The 22,665-nt window shown below is 40.1% G+C and overlaps 1 protein-coding gene across 2 annotated transcripts in view; it reads left to right on the top strand.

Annotated features, from left to right (window-relative positions):
• The first annotated feature begins 8,261 nt into the window (after positions 1–8,261).
• Positions 8,262–22,665, top strand: part of LOC119487166 (alpha-1,3-mannosyl-glycoprotein 4-beta-N-acetylglucosaminyltransferase C-like) — a 127,137-nt gene continuing 112,733 nt past the window's right edge. For both annotated transcript variants that reach the window (XM_037767832.1, XM_037767831.1), the window contains exon 1: positions 8,262–8,695. The gene's annotated coding sequence lies outside the window, so the exon portion shown is untranslated. The remainder of the gene's footprint in view (positions 8,696–22,665) is intronic.

Here is a 22,665-nt window from a genome sequence, read left to right as displayed (position 1 = left end):
TAATCGTATGATTTTCCATAGTTAATCACGAATAAATCACAAATTGATTGCACATTTTTTATCTGTTCAAAATGTACCTTAAAAGGGAGATTTGATAAAATTATTAAATAGTCTTATCAACATGGAAGTGGACAAATATGCTGCTTTATGCAAATGTATGTATACATTTATTATTGGAAATCAATTAACAACACAAAACAATGACAAATATTGTCCAGAAACCCTCACAGGTACTGAATTAAGCATATACAAATATGCTCAAAAATATGGCAAACTGAATCCCAACAGGTAACAACAGCTGTCAGTGTATCAGTGCGCTGACTTGACTTATACATTTGAGTTAAAAGGCAGAATAAATGTTACCATGAAAATCCTTGTTTTGCAGTATAAGTAACTTCTAACCCCTCATTCATCCTTTAGATTCAAAACCTTTCATGAAGGTGGAGAGCCTGAAATGTTGCCTTTGGCCCTGGAAGATGGCTTCCCTTCAACAGACTCATATGAATAAGGAGGAATAACAAATACAGTGCAATTCTTAAAATAATCTGAGCATCCCTCCTTGTTTACTTCCACCAGTCTAAACACAGTGGCACGCTGGCAGTGTGACGGTCGCCCAGGGGATCTGCCTTGTATTTTATGCATTCACACAAACCTGTTGCTGGTCTTTTACAGCAGCCTCTTACATTATAAATGTGGAACGGAGCAGAGGGAATAACACTAACCCTAACAACAGTACCAGCTACAGTCATCATCAACAACAGCATCAACATATATAATATAAATGTGCCAAAAGGAGATTATTCACTCGTTCATTTGAAAATATGATCTCAATCAAGAGTGGATAACCCTGGTACCCGGGGTCCTGGCAGTCATGATTGGGTTTTCATGTCAATATCAGTATAGCATACTTTTTAGGACTGTAGTCAACCAAACAAATCAACTGAAATTCTACCTACTCTTCAACCAATCGAATGGTTGATGGGGGAAAAATCAGCACGTTATCTCTAGATTAACTAAATTGGCCACAGTGCACCCCACCTGGTAGCCTAAATGAATTACACATACAAATAAAAAGCTATTTGCAGCATATAAAAACATTTTTTAACCTAATTATTTTATACATAAATGACAACAATAGACTCAAAGACGACATAATGGGCTATTTATTAGACCAAACATATTTAAATATGCCTATTCTGATACGTTCACACTCAAAGTCTATCAAGTAGGCTAGTGATGCGCAATCAACCCACCCCGACTCATTATGAGAGTCAATCTGCACCGCCCAACCCGCAAAAACATGTGTTTATCAATCACCCGAGCCCGACCCGCAAACCGTCTTTATGCATTATAGTAGCACAATTGTCAGGACTGAGGACAGAGACAAGGACTGAGTGAAATGCGGCTCTCCGAGGACCTCCTGCTGGGAGCAGCTACAGCTAGGGATCCGTCCAGAGAACTGTCTTTCTCCCCTGACCACAGCGGTGGGAAGATCTAGGCTAAATAAACAGACATTTTTTTATCCAAACAATGTTCTTTTTTATTGAATAGCAGCAAAACAATTAACCCAGAGCCATATCCAGAGCATTGATATAGCAGCAAACAACTATTAGCTATGTAAAGATTTAAAGGAGTAACGTCTATGAAGTCTCTCTCCCTCTGTGTGTGTTGCAATCAGAGCTTCTCTGTGCTTTGTTGACATAGCCGGGCCGGCCGCATGTGCTTTTAGTGCCTCTTAGTGCTTGTGAGCGTACCCCACCGGCTAGCTCACGGCCGCCGCTCTGCACTGCGCTCATACAGCGGTTACAGCGGATAACGCCGTCCCGACTGACAGCGTCGGCTCAGTCGTCGGCATGTTGAGAGCCATGTGGAGGCAATAGATATGCTCTGAATGTTGAATTTAGCACCTTAAATGGCATGAACTGTCTCTCTCTCTCTCTCTCACACACACACACACACACACACACACATATCCCTCCTGCTCTGGATTAAGAAGTGATTTTCTCCTCATGAAAGTAACAGCAGCGACTGTCTGACCAACCGACCGACCAGAAGGTGTGATAATACGAATACTTTTTAATGCTATTTTTCAACAGCACTTGGAGAGCTTCTTATAAGGGCTTCGATAAGAAACGGTGACATATTTCAAAACTAGTTAATTTTGTTTTGCTTACAAATATACCAAGCAAATCCACAACATCAGTCCCAGAAATCTCCTGCAAACTCGCCTGGGCTCCCAACGCTGTACGGTTGAGATTCAACTGAGAGATAAACTTAAGAAAATGACTCTTCTCCCCTGTAAATGAACATATACAGTATATCAAACTATATCACTAGCAGAGGTAGAGACATCCCACAGAGCTAGGGAGAATGAACTACACATCCAGTGATAGTTCACTGCTCACAGTTTTTAGGATACTGTTCCTGGTTAGGATGCAGAAAACCGAGTTGACACAGTCGTTGGACTGTTCTGTTGCCGGGGCTGGGATGGCTATTTCTGGACAGGCTCCTATGATTCATCAGTGGCTGTTTGGAGGTTTGACGTGTCAAGATGTGTCATTCCGCTAATTGTCACTCTGACTTATCCTAAGCCCCTCTCCAGGCCCTGAGCTCTCTCCTGACCTGAGATAATTCCGGTACAAAACTAAGCAGAGAGAGCAGGTTTTTACACACCTCAGGGGAGGAGAAGCTGGTTTGGCTCTCCACAGGTTTAGTGCACAGTTGGACTACAAACGTTTTAGATACTTATCTGAACACAGAAACCAGTTTCTTCCTAAATGCAGGTCAGATTTTAGATCAATGTTAGAAAAACACTCAGATAAATAATAAAGTAAATAGAGTAAACTTTATTTGTATAGCACCTTTCACACAAGAAATGCAGCCCGAAGTGATTTGCACATAAAAACAGAAAAATAAGATGGAAAACACACCTGATAAAATAAAATAAAAATTAGATGTATGATCCCAATATGCTTAGGTAGGAAATAAAAAAAAAGTATTTTTCAATAATGAAAATTCAGTGTTAGACTATTGATGCATTTACCTGTAAGGTGATAACAACAATATTTTACCTGTTAACAGTACGTTCACTATTGTGCATGGTGAGGATAGTACCTCTATTTCTATTGCATGCTTCATAATTTATAGATGATCCTAGTTTTAGTTTACTTCTCGAATGCATCTTTTTCTGCTTCATCTTTGCTGCTGTGGGATCTTTAAAGTTCATCTTTTCTTAGTTTATGTTAAAACTTACTCTACAAAGCAAGTAGCAACTCATCAGATGCATATAAAAGTGCACCATCTCCGATTGATTTACGGTGGAATGGAAAATACATGAAAATAGGTCTACTTGGAGAACCAAACTGTACTGAAGTGCTGTTCCTGAGTGAATGTACCTCATCCTCCACCAACTGTCTACTGGGAATGAGCAGGATAAGGAATATATGAACTCTCTCTCCTCAAAGCCCAAATATTCAGGCCTGTACTGTCATCAAACTAAACTTTCCTCAACTTCTGAACCACTGGCATCCCTGATATGATTTATGAAACTACATTTAATGGACAACAGTGCGAGCAACAACGCCTGGCTCGTTTTGTGTTGCTGAAAATAAACGTTACCTTCGACAATGACGCACCGCTACGTGTTATAATGAAAGCACATTTACATTGCAATATTATTCAGGAGGCTCAGCATTTCCATTTGGGGGCATGAAAACACCATTCCCCATCTGGTATAAGCCCCCATCATGATTATGTGCTGGGATAGGCTGGTATTACCCAGTGTATCCTATTTAATGATATTTTTGTGGTCACACCAAGTTCTCTTTTCATAATAATATCCAAAGTATTCAGCTTAATTATGTGTGCTGGGGTATTTGTGATTAGGATATGAATATGCATATAAACAGCTTAGCCCAAATATGACCTCAACTGGAGCATGAGCCGGTATCCACAGTATCCTCTGTGTGACTGCGCTCGTTGGTGCGATGTCATTCTCACTGAATTTTTCTAATAAGCTTGACTTAATAGGCCCACCATGGATACTTATGATTAGAAACAGACAGACATTTTTCACACTGCATGTTTCTTCACTGATTAATGTCTCGATTTCATGCTCACTATATCAAGGTACAATTTATGGAGGCTTAAGTCTGTTGTTATATTGTAGGTTACATATCAAAGTTCCTACACGGAACAGGTTCTGAAACAAGATTGTCTATTTCTATAGATATTCTTAATGCTTGTCATCGGGTCAGATTCCACGTTAAATCAGACGGCACGCAGGTTTACCGTGAAACTTCTTCAGGTCAGACTCCAGCGTGACCTCTGGCAGCAACCAGCCCAGATCCTGCTCCGCTCCGCCTTCGACCTGCAGTCGGAGCTCCAGCGGTTGGTGCAGAGCTACGCAACTGGCAGCAGCGGGTCCTACTCCGTCCAGGAGCAGAGCTTCGCCTCGCTGCTTCGCCAGTCCGGTTTTCTACGTATATTTTGGAGCCTGTAGTTCATAATGTGCAGCGTGTTTTATAAGATTTCAAAAAAGTTCTGTATGTAAAAACTTTACAGTAAACTTTATAGCAAAGTACGAAATGGAAGTAAAATAAATAGGGTTGTCAATCAATTAAAATATATATAAAATGTTCAAAATGTACCTTAAAGGGAGATTTGTCAAGTATGTAATACTCTTATCAACATGGGAGTGGGCACATATGCTTGCTTTATGCAAATATATGTATATATTTATTTTTTGGAAATCAATTAACAACAGGAAACAATGACAAATATTGTCCAGAAACCCTCACAGGTACTGCATTTAGCATAAAAAAATATGCTCAAATCATAACATGGCAAACTGCAGCCCAACAGGCAACAACAGCTGTCAGTGGGCCAGTGTGCTGACTTGACTATGACTTGCCCACTTTATGATAATCACATACAGTTTGGGGCATGTATGTAAAGGGGAGACTCGTGGGTACCCATAGGACCAATATTCATTCACATATCTTGAGGTCAGATGTTAGCGTAAGTTTGAAGCGTTATGTAGCCTCCTTCGCGACAAGCTAGCATGAAATGGTACCAATGGATTCCTTAGGTTTTGTAGTTTCATATGATATTTGATATCAACCTAAAAAAAAACACAAGTTGTGTTAATGCTTTAAAGAAATGAATGACATTAAAACAAGTTTACGTTAACACATTATTATCGCGTAAATTTTGACAGCCCTAATAATCACCTTCCACCTGGTTTCGTGTATCCTTTATTGTATTTCATTGCATTTTGTCTTTTATGTACCAGAAACAGGGAGTCTCATTGAGATAGAAAATCTCTCTCTGAGAACAGAACTAAGAACCAAAAGAAAAATGGTTGAGGATGGGGCCTTCCTAATCTGGAGGTCCGGGGTCTTGGAGAGGTTTCTAAGAGGTTCCTGACAAAATGAAGGTTTGTTCAATTTCACTCTCCCTGTTATCTCCGCTTCGACAGTATGGACAGGCAACAAAAGCCTTTGAAAAGGCTCAGTGGGATGAAACCTCTATTAAGTCCTCCAGACCTCTGGATTGATTTTTTTTTTGACATAAAAGTTTGGGCAGCTATCTTCCTACTTTAGAGAATTTGTCAGTGACTTCCTCAAAAATACCCAGAGCATCCTAAAACATCTACAGGGTTTCTAAACTAATTGCTTTTTTTTTTTCTTTTAATCTCCTCCCAGAGGGTTGGGGGGGGGGGGGGGGGAGTCTTGGACAAATGTGCACCCCAACTGGGATCCCCCTAAAATCTTATCATATTGCTGGGCCCGCTGGAGGGAAGGGAGGCACGGGAGAACCAGAACCAGGACTGAGCGGGGCAGACTGTCTGACCCTGCTGCAGTAAAATGAGAGGTTTTCTGAAGGGATTCTGGTGCTCGGAAACACTACCACTTTTGTCCATAGGAGCCGCTAAAATCAACACAAAATGAAAGTTCCTCGTATAGTAGCTTTAAGGATTTTTCTACGTATATTTTGGAGCCTCTAGTTCATAACAATTCAGCGTGTTTTATAAGATTTTAATTAAGTTTTGTATGTAAAAACTTTACCTATAAAGTACGCTATGGAAGTAAAATAAATAGGTTTGTCAATCAATTAAAGGGACTGTTTGTAACTTTCTAAGCGTATAAATGTACTGGGTCGGGATCCCATACGCGCTCACATTTGCTCGCTCGCGTGTAGCCGGAGTCTCTCCTCCGCTGCCTGCTTGCCTTCACTCACACACACACACACCGCACGCGTTCTCGCTGTCTCGCTCCACCTCTACTAGACGTGCATGCGCGCTCACTCCACACTGCAGGAGAGTTAGTTTAGCTCTGAGAATATCTAGTGAATGTACAGTGGACGTTTGTGCAGAAATAACTGCTGCAGCTCCTCCAGACCAACAGAGGTTTCCCGTGTCTTGTGAAGTGACGGGGCTCCGCAGAGAGAAACGTTATCAGCGGGGCTGAAGCAGGAAGAGAAACATTATCGGCTCCGACCGGGTGCCGGCGTCTCCCTGCGGGCGCGCTCGGAGACGATAACGTTTCTCTTCCTGCTTCAGCCAGCAGGAAAAGCCAACACTAGGATCAGCATTGATTCATGGAGAGACCTTCGTCTGGTCAGCTAACACTACTGCCAATCAGGTGAAATATAGAGTGATATTGTGGTTTTAGCTGACGTGTGTCGCCTCACTGTTTTGAGCGATGCTCGTTCAGGTATATTTAGAGCGAGCAAGCGTGAGCCCGACGCTGACTTTCGTTGACTTAACGGCCACAGGTGTCGCTGTTAACAAGCATTTTCTGAAAGTTACAAATAGTCCCTTTTAATGCAAATTACAGTTTTTATCGATTGTTTACACACATTTTCTGAAAGCATGCCTCATACTCTCAGAACTCTACACACAAATCAAAAAACACACACACAATGGGCAAAACCCCTCAATTCTCCTGCAAAATGAAACTTTACATTCAAAACAATGTTATTTCTTCTCAAAATGGTATTTTGTTTTCAAATGACACACACAAACCATCATATGAATAGACATTTATAAGAACCAGTTGAACACTGATGTGCTCAATGTAAAACACTATGATGAATGGAAAACACTTCTTCTCCATTCATCATGATGACTTAGGCCTTTTTTTTGTTCAGTGTTACACTTACTACAGACAGTACATACATAAGTGTGTTGTAAAATATTTTAGAATATTGTTTTTATACTCAGAACACATAAATACACAGTAACAAATATATTTTATTTTCCCCACAAAAACAATGTACACAGTGTACATCCCAACCAACACAAAGTTGCACATACAGTGGTCTACATACAAAGCAACAGAAGAATTTACTGTATACAGTTACAGTAAAAAAAACGAAAAAAAAAACTATGCTGCATCCTCTCTTCTGTTTCGGTCTGGCCACAGCACCTCATCCACATCACAAGCAATGTTTTCCCTGGCCAAGCAGCGGGGGAAATATCGCCTAGCATGTCGAATCCAGCCATGAAAAGCATCAACTGCTATATCTCCACATGCGTCTTCCATAGCTTGGAGAAGGGGTATACGCGTTTGTGGATTTCGGTCATACACTTTCCATGATTGCTAATTGTAACACTGTGTGACAGGTGTTTGCCCATGTGATGAGTCAGTGTGCATAGTAGGGCAATTGACTTTAGAATTTTGAATGACAGTGTGTTCCTTGTGAAAACGAGATTTTCTTCATGAAAATTGTGCCAAATGCAGAGAATTGTGTGTAGTGTTTTGAAAAAAGTGTGTTTTAGAACTGCAATTTGAGTGTAAAGCAGGAATTGTGCTTGTAGTTTAGCAGAATTGGTTCAGGGGGTTGGTGCATGAGTTACATGTTGTGGTCATTGTGTGTCAAGTACCAGTATTTGTGTGTAAACAATTGAGAAAAACTGTAATCACACATTTTGTATCTATTTTGTTTTTCTTTTAATCTCCTCCCAGAGGAGGGGTGGGGGGGTTGGAGGGATCTTGGACAAAATGTGCACCCCAAATGGCTTCCCCCTAAAATCTTATCAGCGCCCTTGCTGCGTTTGAGGGGTTGCAGCCTCTTTTGAGACAGTCTTATCTTTTCGGTTGTATTTTAAATAGGATGCACTTTGTCTTGTGATGACAGGTGAATCCAGGGGATCTGACCGTCCGTGCCACGCACATGCATGCACCGCTGGCGCGCACGAATCCAGTCGCACCGCCCTCCAGTCCGCCTGCTGCTGCTGCTGCTGCTGCCGGGAGGAGCAGCGCAGAGAGCTCAGAGAGGAGAGGAGAGGAGAGAGCAGACCGGAGCGCAGCAGCATCAACACTCTCACGGTACACCTTGGGGGATGTGGAGGCAATCTCGACAGACAGAAATGCACTGTGAAATTCTCAAAGTTTGTCTTCTGTGAGAGCTGAAGACAAAGAAGAAATCGTAGAGAGAGAGAGAGAGAGAGAGAGAGAGAGACGGTGCATCATCCGCTGCAGACATTTCCAGCGGTGCATGCTGCCTGCCTGCTTGGTGCTCTCTGTCGATCGAGAAGCGCCTCTGAGCCGGAGTCCGAACCAATCTAACCACCAGGAGACATCAGAGAGAAGGAAAAGAGAAAGCATCTTCACTTCTTCAGATACCCCCCCCCCCCCTCCTCCACCTGCGGACACCTGGACCCCCTGCTGCGTCTCCTGCTGATGTGGAGGTGAGTGGTGCTGATGCGATGGCTCTGTGATGTCTGCTGGGTTTAGACAGACGAGTTGATGGTTGCTGAAGGACTCACAGGTAAGGTAAGGAAGGCCACGTGGTTAGAAGACTGATAATAACTGTACCAGCAGCTTGGTCTGGTTTTCATCCAGCTCTGCATCGTGTCAGTCCAGAGTCAGAACTTTATGTCTGATGACATCCCAAAAAATGCAATAAGTCACACTCAGAGAGCATGAAACCCAGTTTCTATCCAACCCAGCAACAACTAGACAAACTCAGAGGGAAGAGTCCATCTTTACCTACAGTATCTCTTTAATACCTCCTCTGAAGAAGCAACAGCAGGAGGCATTGATTATCTAAATATAATCTTTGCCTGATGAATCACAGCCAATTAAACACACATGAAGTCACACTAGTGTCAAACTAGGTAACTTTTTGCATTATAGCCAATATGACATGTTTATATTTGGTGAACTGGTGCTGAATTGATCAACATTTAAAAAGTACAAATGAGAGGATTTGCTGTCATAAATTCAATACCTTTGAGTTTTGGATTGTTGGTTGGACAAAACAAGCCATTTTGTAAAACGTCATCAGACTTCAGGAGTCCTTTTTCTCTCTTTTTGACTATTTTAGGGAGGCACCGATAACGATACCGGATCGTATATTGGGGCCGATACTGACTCAAATAGTTGGATCAGTTATCTGTGACAATGGGGCCAATCTATTCAATTCAATTATATGTTTATATACATTATAGACTGGAATTTAAATTATTTTTTTATTTAGTTTTTTGGTTTATTATTTTAATTCAGTTGTGTTGCAAAATTCAAAAGGTTTACACTTCAATTGTAATTTCTGTTTCCTTAGACATAAAAGAATGATCCCAGCTACTATCACACAGAGAGGCTTACAGCTTATTAGTCAAACACTCGGTGCACAGTATCGGCCGATAACCGAAGCCCAGGTATCGCTATCGGGACTGAAAAAGCTGGATCGGTGCATCTCTACGACTTTTTACACACTGAATAAGTAACAATAATAATTAAATCAAGAAAGAAAATATTCATTCGTTGTAACTCCTCCGTTATTCAAAACAGCATGTATCCCACAAACATGCCTGCAGGGCTCATCCTCAGTCACTGGCTGACTACGGTTCTCTGAATATAACAAGTGCAGCTGTTAGAAAAGAGCAACAGCAGCTACACAAAAACAGAAGCACATTGCAGTGTACCTGCAGGCAAAAACATTGTTTTTCATGCACTGGTCAATTTAGAGATTTTGGGCTATTTTTGCTTCCATAACATGTCTTCTTTTAGACTAGTGGAAATAAAACATCCAAAATATACATTTAGGTGTTTATTTTACTACTTTGTCTGTTTGCGTCTGTAGATTTCTCCTAAATTCATGTAAAGTTAGCTTTAGATAATGCCTCATTTGCATATTTAAATTGCCTTACTGTAAGTAATCAACCGGGGAAGTTTCATAGTGATATTTATTAGTTTACCCTATTCACCTGTAGTGTCTTCAAAATGTACAGAATGGAACTTTTCAATACAAATCTTTTAAAGGCTCAGACTCTGAGCCAGACATCTCCACTTGAGCAGCGCTTACATCCACCAAACTTTCCAGTTTCAATCCTATCTGTATTCTGAAGGTTTTTCCATAGGGGTCTGTTCATATATCATTCATAGCCTGATTTGTAGAACATTGTATTCCTGAAAACATGGTGAAAATTGATTTTTTTATGGCTGTTGGCAGTATTTTCTGATTTATGGAGTGATAAAAAGAGATATCTGTAAAAACCTTTGACTCCAATATGTCAACAAAATGAAACAAGAATTTTGAAACTGGCTTTATCCAATGTTCAGATATATGTTCTTGAAATGTATGCAAATCAGCAGATATTTAATAAGATAATGTTTCATTTGCATATTTAAACATACAATTTCAGGAAACTTTTAATACAAATAACACTCGTGGGGAAGTTTCATTTTGATTTACAGTATATTAATCAAAATCTTTATTTATACTTTCTCATTTAGATCTTTTTCGAGTGCTTAAACTATAAACTGCTTCTAATATGTAAACATATAGAAAGAAATTATTTCGCTAAAACACTACAATTAAACTGTAACAGTAACGCATCACCAAAGGCACGAATTGTCCTTAAAGTTGCCAAAGAATTGGATCATCTGCCGGAGCGGCTCATGTCCTGCGGTGCGAATGACAGCTCCATGGCTCATCTGAAAGGCCTGTAGCAAAAGCAGCAGCTCATTACAAGTGCAGCGGCTCGGGCTTCCTCTGGCAGGAGGCTGCCGGCTCATTAGGGGTCACCGAGGGGCGAGTCTCCCTCTATGAGCCTCAGCTTGTTACCACAGCACTCTGTGAAACCGCTGTTAATTGGAATGAATTCATTTTCACTGACAGATTGAAGAGGTACACACGTCAGTAAAACTCTCTCTGTGCTGTCGAAATCTCATTATTGTGCTGATGATGTTTTGTTGTTTAAAAATGTATTTTATATAATAACAGTGCGGTTTGAAGTAGACAGACTGGCCCTCTACAACAGTACGTTTGATGTAACATGACCCGCCAGTTGGTTTGTTACACAAAACCATCTGAGAAGCCGTCATTGAAAACTGTTTGTGAAGGGGCAGGCACTTTCTAAAAACTCCTGGCAGGTGATTGGATGAACTATCTGTCAATCAAACTCTTGCCGAAGCCAGTCAGGAAAAGATGGAACATTTTTTTCCATCTAGAAAAACCCTCAGTATCGTTCTTTGCTCTTCTTCCAATGAAGAAGTACTCTCCGGTTCTGAGAGAATGAAAATTCGCCTCTCCGTGTCGTCACAAACACCTAAACCACGCCCGTAGCTGTCGGTAGCTCCTCACCGGACGCTGATTGGTCTCAGCGTTGTGTATGTGTAATATTATGATCTGTAACACAGTCTATATGGATATATTATTGGTTGCAAAACATCTATTAAGGCTGTCCTCAACCAAATAAATTCTTAGTCCACTAACACTCATACGACTAATCCATTAGCTGATTTAATCGACAGATCTGTAAAAACTGAGTTTCTCCAGAAAGAATCACACAAAAGCATCACTTTAAATCCTGTGTTTAACAGATATGCGCTCATAAGTTTCTTGGAAATAAGTCATTCAGCATGGAAAAAAGCATAAAAAACAGCAAATCGACTAAAGAAATCTTAGTCGACTAAGAGGGTGCAGCCGTACTAACTATTCAGTTTACTAACAGCAATATTTCTACTCAAATAAATCCAAATATTGATGCCAACCGGGCACTAATATGGCTTTTAGGGAGGCTGAGGTTTCTTTGAATCGGGATAATAGACATGATCCCTCACTGGCTTCCCACCCGCGACACAGCCAACTGTCTTCATTGGAACACGAGCTGGAGCTCCCATTACTGGTATTTCAACCCCAGTCCTCAGCAGTGGGGTGGGTATGTTGAAAAAGATATTAGCCAAAATAGAAAAAAAATATATTTTCTTTCCATATACAGTAGGACTATCACATATTTCTTTTTTTTATTATTTCATATAGACTATTTATTGAATTACCAGAAACCATGTTATAATGTGATATCGTTATCGAGATATTAAATTACCTATATCGTACATTAAAAGCATGATCTTTACCACATGAAGGCTATGATTAAATATTATAGGCATTTACATACATTCACATATAATTTCCACCCTTCAGAGAGGCGACACAGCAAAACGTAGACCAGGTGTGTGGAGACAGTGGAGCGGAAAAAGAGCCGCACCTGAGACACGAGTCCAGTGGACATTGACACACCGAGTAGAATCTCAACGCTGTGTAGCTGTGTAGCTGTGTAGCTGTGGTAACACTGGACAGGCTCCAGACGTGAATATTGGTACGAAGCAGGCTGATGCTGAAAAAAGGGCCCGTGTACTTAATCTCTCTCAGCTAAAAAAAAAAACTGAGTAGACTCTTTAATAAAGTGAGTCATGCTTTTGCATCCATTCATACTGTACAAGTCATTTAAATAAAGTCATTTTTCTCAAAAGGAAGGAGAGGCTTCCATTGACCCTGTGTGATCAGGCAGAACATAAACCTTAAAAACTCTAATCCTTCTTACTTTCTCAACTGAATAACATGCAGGCTCTTTTCTGTTGCCTCGTCACAGTTAACACAGACATTTTACGTAGACGAGATAAAAAAAAAAATGGCCATCATAAGAAGACATTTATGCTTGTAATTTGTTCTAAAATCGTATTTATCGTCCAGAGTTTGTCAGTTTTATAACTTCACAGTTACATTTCAACTTGTTTAAATAGTTTTCTAGACTAAGTTTTATACGACAAAGTGCTGACACAATATCTCCCTATCAGCAGCTGTTTGTAGGAAACATTTGAAATGAAGACTCGAGTTGAATTACCTTTAAAAAAATTGACATTTCTCACAGTGTCAGATGCACTGAACTTTTACTGATGATTGCAACAGCACCCACTCAGGTAGTCCGTGCAGCCACTCACTTGATTTCTCCGTGAAAGGTTAGACAAATGCCACAAATAATTGTCGGTGTGCCTCTTGACCGTACTCTTGCCCCCAGTGTCTCACCGTGTTGATTATCTGAGGCGGTGCGGGTCATGAATGTCTGGGCAGCTGGAATCTATCGGGCAGCCACTGAGCTTTTTTGCTGTGACACGGAGGAAGTGAAGCGCGAGCGTCGGGAGAATGAAGGCTGCTTCAGTGATAGTGGATCTGAGCTCCGGTCTGTGTTCAGCCGCTGTGAGGAGAAATCTTAATGCCAGCGCTGACTGAATGACTGAGTATGTGACTGACTTCCTGCCCGGCTCAATGAGTGAAAGAATGGACCGTACTTACAGCATGCTTAGCACCGATGCCAAGTTTATCAGAGGAAGGAGATGAAACACTCTAGGCACGAGTCCAGACTGTATACTCATACACTCGGAGATGCATTGATGTTGCCGTCAAGTGCTTAGCCGGTTCAGTGAGCGTCGCAGAAAGCTTGAATATCATGTTTATTAAGAGAAAGGGAGAGGAGGGGTCTTAGGCTGTGGGTATAATATTCACTCCCATATGCTCAACATAATGTTTGCTTCTACTTCTCAGGAAGACAGAATCCGTTGTAGTCAGGCACCCAGCGTGTTTTAAAATGAGTTCACCTTGAATGGCGGCATCTGTTGTTGGAAGTTTGTGCAGTTACTTTTATAACCCAAACTTTTTTTTTAATGAAGTGATCCTGAGAAACTCAAAAAAAATAATGTCTCGAGGATTCTGCCCGCAGGTCCATTTTCTTCTAATTGTAACTCTATTTTCACTTAACGAAGCCACTTACAAATTAAGGTGCATTAAGTAACATAAAACTGTAGTCAACGTCTAATAGCAGCCAACAACTCATTTTCTGCTAAAAGGGCAGCAAGAGTCTTTCTCACACACTCTAGATGGATACGTTTTCCTTGTTCTTATGCCTTCGCGCTGGTGACAGCCATGGCTGGAGGCATTATGTTTTTAGTGTTTTCTGTCCGTATGTACATATGTATGTTCATCCGTACCATCCTTGTGAAAGCGATATCTCAGGAACGCCTGGAGGGAATTTCTTAAAATTTGGCACAAATGTCCACTTGGACTCAAGGATGAACTGATTAGAATTTTGTCGTCAAAGATCAAAGGTCACAGTGACTTCACAAAACACGCTTTGGGCCATAACTCAAGAATTCATATGCTCATTATGATAATTTCACACAAATGTCTAACTTTTTTAAAATAAAGTCACTAAAAGGGTCTGGAAAGTCGCTAAATCTAGCGCTAAAGTCGTCAAGTTGGCAACACTGGACTGGGCTTTTTTTCAGGAGGGGGTCTTAAAGAGACAGGCGCTAAAACGGAGCATTTCAGACAGAGGGCGAATACAGGTATATTCAGACAGACAGTAAGAGAAAAATAATGTGTTATTTTGAACATTAAAGCATGTAAACATGTTCTAATAGAAACCCCAAATACAAGTATGAACCTGAAAAAGAGCATGATACGTCCCCTTTAAGGTGTTATGAAATAGTCTAATAGCATCAGCAGCAGCACTTTGTGTATTTTACCTTTAGAGTGCAATTCTTTGGGGCATTTTGGCCATTAAAATAGAAAAAGGCCCAGTATGACAATAGATGAAACTGTAGCTGTTGGAGGTATTTCAATCCACTGCACTTCCTCTCATGATTCATACGCTTTAACAATTCCCTTTCACCCCCCAGTGTTTGATTTGGCTCCTCATTTTGACATCCTTTGAGAGGTTCAAAACCACATTCATAACATTTTTTTTGGGGGAAATTCTTTGTACCGATAGCTGAAAGAGTTTTAAGTCTCCTCCAGGGCTTCACGTATGTGTGAATCTCATGTGTTGTGGAGGTTTAGTTCAGCTGTCAGACAGCAGATTGTCGGCCGTTCGTACAGTGATTCATTCAACACTGAGTAGTTGTAGCTGGACGGAAGCCAAAGACAACTACTCAGCGTGCTGCCAGTGAAGTCAAGAAGTTTGTCATTATGAGTTTGGCTGATTGTTATGCCGATGTATTATTTAGAGTGGTTCTCCCCCGGCTTCTCGTATCACCTTTATGTCTGTCAATTATTAAATCTGTAGTCGGAGTGTGAACTTGCAGTATTTCATGAATGCCACGAAGAATGAGAATGTATTTCTTCTAAGAATTTTAAGCTCTGTACTCAAAAATGAACTCCCAAGTGTTATCGGACAAATTTACCAACTTATCCAAACTCAAATTACTCTTTTGTCAGATTATTATTATTGATACAGAAATGTGTATGCAGCATTTTGATGTTGCATCTGGTTGAGGTTGAGCTGATTTTAAAAGCCTAATATATATATATTTTATAAGCTGGACAAGTAAATAACAGTCAAATAAATGTAGTCCAGTCTTTCATCTGAAATGTAGTGCAGTTATTATATAAGGTAATATAAAATGGAAATACAAGTCTTGAAACTGTATTAAAGTACTGGGCTTGATTAAATGTATTTAAAATATTAATAGATTTCAACAGCACCCACCAGCCCTTCTTCCTCGTAGTCTGCCTCACATATACAAAGCTAGTTATTTTTATATCTAAAAAGGTGATCAAGAATTTCCTTTATGGTTGTCAATCAATTAAAATAGTTAATCGTGATTAATCGTAAATTAATCACACGTTTTTTTTTTTTTTCATTTAATAAGTAAGATAAGTGTTTATTACAATATATTTATTATTGTAAATCAATTAACAACTCAAAACAATGACAAATATTGTCCAGAAACCCTCACAGGTACTGCATTGAGCATAAAAAATATGCTCAAATCATAACATGGCAAACTGCAGCCCAACAGACAACAACAGCTGTCAGTGTGTCAGTGTGCTGACTTGACTATAACTTTCCCCAAACTGCATCTGATTATCATAAAGTTGGCATGTCTGTAGAGGGGAGACTCGTGGGTACCCATAGAACCCATTTCCATTCACATATCTTGAGGTCAGAAGTCAAGGGACCCCTTTGAAAATGGCCATGCAAATTTTTCCTCGCCAAAATATAGCGCAAGTTTGGAGCGTATGACATGGTTGGATGGATTCCTTATGTTTTCTAGTTTCATATGCCAGTATCTTCACTCTAGCTTTAAAACTGAGCCTAATGCAATATAAAAATTGCAAGCTCTGTTAATGCGTTAAAGAAATTAGTGGCGTTAAAACGACATTGCGGTAACACGTTATTATCTTGTTAACTTTAACAGCCCAAATTTTCTATAAATTAAAAAACGTCATATCCAAATGCATCATTTCAATGACCAGTTACGCGTGAAGGTCACCACGCCAATCACGAGACATCATCAGGTAGAGACAAACGCGTTCTCACTGTAAGCCAAAGTTGCAGTGACCGAAAAAGCAATGCAGGAGACAACCTGCGCCAGTAAAAGCTCCAAAGCATGTGGTGAGGAAATTAAATTAGGATTCATAATGTGAGGCAGTGATGGGTGAGTGTAAGCAGAATTTTTATTTTGGTCATTACAGCGGACACTGGCATAAGACATATTTACAGCCCGGTTTATTTTATCTCCTTTTTTGGTCATATGTTTTTTTCTCATTTATTAGGGAAGGTGGTCCTTGGAAATTGTTTAACAATCAAAAGTGGGCCCTAAGTCATAAAATATTGAGCACCCCTGATATAAATGACACTACAGTAACCTGATCAACAAGATATACTCATAAAACTCAACCGCAAACCTTCCATTCGGAGACATAAACTGTAACAGCGCTGAGCCATAAAAAGGGTTCAAATAAGAACACTCAGCAAAACTGCTGTCCATAACAGGGAAAAGTTGCCTGTATGGCAACATTAAGTCTGCTTGTGTTTTGAAGTGGAATGATCTCAGTCACTGAAGTGCGCTTTGCCTGCTTCATCTTCCGTCTCCATGGCCATTTTCCCTCAGCGACTCCCCCTCCGCTGCTCATTTAGCATAATGTGACTTTCCGCCCATTAGCAGGGCTGTACTCACACACATTACTGCTGAGTTCAGATCCACAAAGACATGCTTCTCTTCTTAAAGCTTTATCTTTTTCTGTGGAATACATTCATTAATTAAGAGTTAAAGGGTTAGTTTACCCAAAGTACAAGCCAAAGTGGTATTTACTGTAAAAAGTTTGGGTTTTATGTGCTGAGGTTTTGAGTTATCTGCTTCCAACACAATACAATGGACATGACAGTGACAGTTTTCATTTGAAATAGTGTCTACTCTACAGAAATAGTACCTGTGAAAGCTTACAATGCGTTTTCTGAAAGGATATATTTTTTAGAGTTTTGTGGAGCACACTTGAGGAGAGTACCTCAAAATCTTGGCACATAAAAACATTTGCAGGGCTTGATATCTGTCGCTAAATTAGAGATGTTTCTCTCCTGATAGCGATGATGTTATCTCAACTATCTGCAGTTATGATTTGAAATCTGTAAACCAAATTATGTGGAACCTTTTGGGATCGTTTTTTTACGTAAAGTAATGTGAGGATGGGGATTTTTGTAGAGCTAAAAGTGATGACTGCTGTGACTCATGCTAATAGTGGAAACACAGAGTTTTATAATGACATTGATGTCACTATGAGGAACTGGGCCTCCAACATCGTGATGTAGGTGTTAGCTCCCAGCGGGGACCGGCGGAGCACTGAGGCAAAGCTCTGCTTTGAGACTGTTTCATAATCAGTTAAAAGTTCCTCACAGTAACTTTAATGTGGGTTGTTTACGTCTGGCTGATACCCGATCTGCTTAATGAGATCAGCGTCGGCACGTTAACTGATCCAGCGGATTGTTGTTGTTTTGATTTTATGGTTGTTTCTTTCAAACATTCCACCAAAAGTCTAGTAGTCATCAAATGGCACATGGACCTACATGTTTATAGTGGTCATGAGCAGTTAATCTATGTCAATTATCAATTTTCTGACATTTATAGGCTAAACGATAAATAATTTGCTCACTTAAAGTCTTAATTTTCATAATTTTTTTTATCATACCTGTTAAAATGTTAGGAGGAGGGCCGAGCCATTATACACAGTACATCAGAGTTGTGAGAGTCTTCTTGTTGTCTATAATTAGGACTGCAGAGATGATAATGGGAGTTAATGGATTGCTAGACAGCAGCACCAAAGTGCCAAAGAATCAAAGGAAGACAGTGAATTCCCTCATGAAATATGCATCAATGACAGTGAAATAAAGACCAAAGGCAAGCTGTGTTTGTTTGGAGAACGGGGCGGAGGGCGGGGTTGAAATAGGTTGCGTAACCATAGCCATATTGCCATTCCTTTTCAAACATGCACGCCAGCTGTTGACGAAGGCACGAAGCAGCTTTGATCAGCACGAGGAGGTGTGCTGAGGTTGACGTTGCAGATGTGGACCTGAAGGCGACTGAGGCTGACTGAGTGCGTGCATGCATGGTTGATTGATTTATTTATTTATTATTTCCATTACGGAGTTTTATTTTCTGAAGTTTCTGTTTGGAAAATAAAGAAAAGTCATTTTAAAGTTATATTGGAGCTGTGTTCAACATTTTGCTTTAACTTTAATAGTAGTGATTGTCTGGGAACGTTTCATTTATTGTGGGCTGGCTCTATTCTTTTAATAATCTGAGATTTGTATACAAATCCCAGCAGTACGTGCAGGTGGTAAATGTAGAGCGGCAGAGCACTGTACAAAGCAGTACATCAAACTCTAACAGACTCCAGTAAACAATGAAACCTTCATGAATAATTGCTTCCAATTGTTCCCCCTGATGGAGGCACCAGGATTACCAATAAACGGCTGAATATGAGGCTGTCTGCACTGATATTTACTCCTCTACAGTCCCACAGTTAACAGCTCTCGGTGAGCCGTTAAAATCTGCTCGCTGGAAACTCAGATTGACACAAGTGCAAACTCCAAAAGTCAGCATTTGCACAGGGCGCCTTGGGAAGGAAATTCAAATAGCACAGTTGATGCACCTGCGACTGAAGATGTTCATTGTCGTCACTAATTTATCACCGGAATTTCAGGCAACACCAGGTGCTCAGACGGTATATCCAGGTCTGGAGATTACTGCTGCTTCACTGGATGTCTGGAGCTCAGTCAGAAAACATCGGAAAATAGCTCGAGTTAGGAACTATTTTCAGAAGTTTGCCAAATTTGACACTTTGAAAAAGTTTACACATACATTTAAATAGTTTAAATAGTAACTATTGCTACTCAACATCACAATGAACACCACAATTATCCACAGCAATAGAGAGAGAAAGATGGAAATTGACAGAATCAGCCATTTTCTTGGCTGTTGTAATGTTTTCATGTCAATAATGGTTAAAACTAAATACTTGAATAAAGATAAAATTCAGTTTAAACTTGAGGAGTGTACTTTAGTGTTTATTTAATCAACCTTTCTTTTAAAAGAGGAAGAACGTTTCTTCATTCAGAAGTTGCTTAGACTCACTTAAAGGTAGGGTCGATAATATCGAGAAACCAGCAAGAGTACGCTAGATTTTTTTTTAATTATCCAACCGAAAACCCAGCCCAGTGTTGCCAACTCTTTTCCAATAAATGCTAGCAGCACTAGCTCCAAAAGTCCCTAAATCTAGAGAGAAAGTAGCCAAATCCGCAACACTTTTTTTCATCTCCTTAATATTGCCAAAATCCAAACTATTCCATCATCACATGATGCTGAAAACGTAATCCATGTATTTGTATCCTCCAGACTTGATCATTATAATGTTTCCTCTGGTCTTCCTAGTTGTGCTACTGGATGTCTTCAGCTTGTTCAGGGTTCTTCTTCTAATATACAAAGCCTTGCACCAATTTACCAAGCTGAGCTAATTACACCGTATACACCGGCCCGCCCTCTTCGCTCTCTTGATGTTGGTCTCCTGGTCCTTCTTTTAGTTAAAAAGAAATCAGCTGGCTTCAAAGTATTTCCCTACTGTGCCCCTTATCTCTGGGATGGCCTTCCATTAAGATTGAAAATGTACCTTAATTCAGTTTATTACAGCCTACCCTACAGCTTGGTTGGGTCAATCACATTTTAACATTGATTTTCTTAATGTGGTTGTGGTGTATTGTTTATTTGCTTGCTGTGTGTTCTGTCCCTTGTATTTATTTATGTACAGCCTACCCCTGAACTTAGTCGAATACATCACCCCGTTTAACATTCTTCTTCTTTAGCGTGGCTGTTTTCATTTTAATGTTTATTGTCTCCGCCAAGGCCGAAGGCCTAGGAAGGAGGTTATGTTTTCACCGGCTTTGGTTTGTTGGTTTGTTTGTTTGTGGGTTTGTCCGTTTGGAGGATAACTCCAAAAATCCGATATGAATTTGAATGAAATATTTTTGAAAGAGTGGGGTGTGGCACAATGAACAATCCATTAGATTTTGATGGCAATCTGGATCATGATCCGGCTTCGGGAATTTTGTTTAATAACTCCGCTCAGCCTCTGCATTAACACCACATGCTTAAAGACATGCGCAGTGTAACTGATGATGCGTTCATGACGGGACGTTAATGAAACCTGCCTTGGCGGAGGTGAGCGTTCTCTGAGTGCACTTCTTGTTGTTTTATGTACCTGCTGTGTGCTTGGTTATATGTATTAATTTTTAATTGTAAAGTGTATTGGGACCATGCTGCATGGTGATTCTGCACTTTAAATAACATTGATTGATTGATCGAACACTGACAGCCCGTCCCTTCCGGCCTCCTTCCAAAGCCAATCCCTTTTGAAGAATATTACCAACCCTAGCTTTAAAATTGTATTTTGTTTGGTTTTAAACATTAGAAACAAATTAGAATTCATATCCAGTTGACTAATTAATTAAACTTCAGTGTATGCACGTTGATTTGCAAGCCTAAAACTGTTTATACATGTTTATACATTAAACAAACACTTCCCATAATTCTCAGCCAAACTCTTTACCAGAATACCAACGACTCCTCGTAGACCTCATCGATCGTGCTCTATATGAGAAGATGTTAAATTTGAACCCTTCACTCTTGCAGCGGTCTGAATTAGTTATATCACTTTTGTTTTGTCTCATTTATTATAAATGGTGCTGCATGCCTGCAGTGAGGCTCATTCAATGCGCTGTGCTTTTGACAGCGGGTTCGATGTGGAGAAAATGACACTGGTATTGGCTCGAGCACAATGTGCCAGGAGTTATGCAACCCGCAGTGACAGGCCTTCTACAGAAGTGAATCAACTCGCTGCTGTCTGTCGACCAAAAGCTGGACTCTGCTTCACTATTCAGTGAGATTACAAAGTCAGTGTCCAACTGATTCAGCTGTGCTGCCTCTGGTTATAAAACTTAATGACATCAAAGATTACTCCTTTGGGTCGCAACATTTAGGAGTTGGTTCTAAATTATCACAGATTGAGTGCACCAAACCGGAGCTACTTTTCTAATGTCACTTGGTTGCATGAGGATTTCTGTAGGAATTATCAACACAGTCTCACAGCAGGTTGTGAAATAATCACACAATTTAATCTATTTGATTTGTACACATAGACACAAATTTCCCTTTTCTTCCTGTGACGTATTTTTTGTGCATTTTTCTACGAATGTCCAGCAACACGGGAAGAATGTGTTGATTTCCGCTCCAGTCTTTTCAAAATAAAACTACTTAGTTAGGTTTAGGAAAAGATCTTGAATTTCCTTTTTGTTTGTGACGCTCAGCATGACTTTCGACAACGTATTTTTCGTGCATTTTTCTATGAATGTCCAGCAACACGGAAAGCATGTGTCAATTTCCGCTCCAGTCTTTTCAAAATAAAAGTACTTAGTTAGGCTTAGGAAAAGATCGAATTGGTGAGGCTTAGAAAATAAACTACTTAATTAGGTTTAGGAAAAGATCGCAAATTTCCCTTTTTGTTTGCGACGCAACAACGCATTTTTCGTGTGTTTTCCTGCAAATGTCCAGCAATACGTGATGCACGTGTCTTTTCAAAATAGAACTACTTAGTTAGGTTTAGGAAAAGATCGCTGTAACTTAAGTATAGAAGTTAGGTGACAAATAAATCCACTTTGACTTGTGGTTTCACACGGGACACTAACAGCGGTCTCCTTGGCGAAAGTCCTGTGTTTTTTGACCCACTCATCCACCTCGACTTCCTCCCTACGCGGCATTCGCCACTCTACTTCCTGGTTCACAATTACGTGGATTACATACGAGTTGATTTTGTGCTGACCATCATGAAAAAAAAGTGAAATTCATATTTGTGTACACAAATCAATACATTCAATTTCGTGACTATTTCATGAACTGCTGTGCGACTGGGCTGGAATTATATGGAATGTTAAAAACTGTCAAAACTGCATATAGGATTTTTACTGTCCATTGCACAAAAGTACATCTGAAGGTTTGAAGGTTGTTTAAAAGATCCAGTGATTCAGAACTCGAGCCAAAACACGAGCATTAC

The sequence above is a fragment of the Sebastes umbrosus genome, chromosome 4 (assembly GCF_015220745.1).
Source record: "Sebastes umbrosus isolate fSebUmb1 chromosome 4, fSebUmb1.pri, whole genome shotgun sequence".
Lineage (NCBI taxonomy): Eukaryota > Metazoa > Chordata > Actinopteri > Perciformes > Sebastidae > Sebastes > Sebastes umbrosus.
The sequence above is the reverse complement of the archived record's forward strand: the minus strand, read 5'-3'. Positions and strand labels throughout refer to the sequence as shown.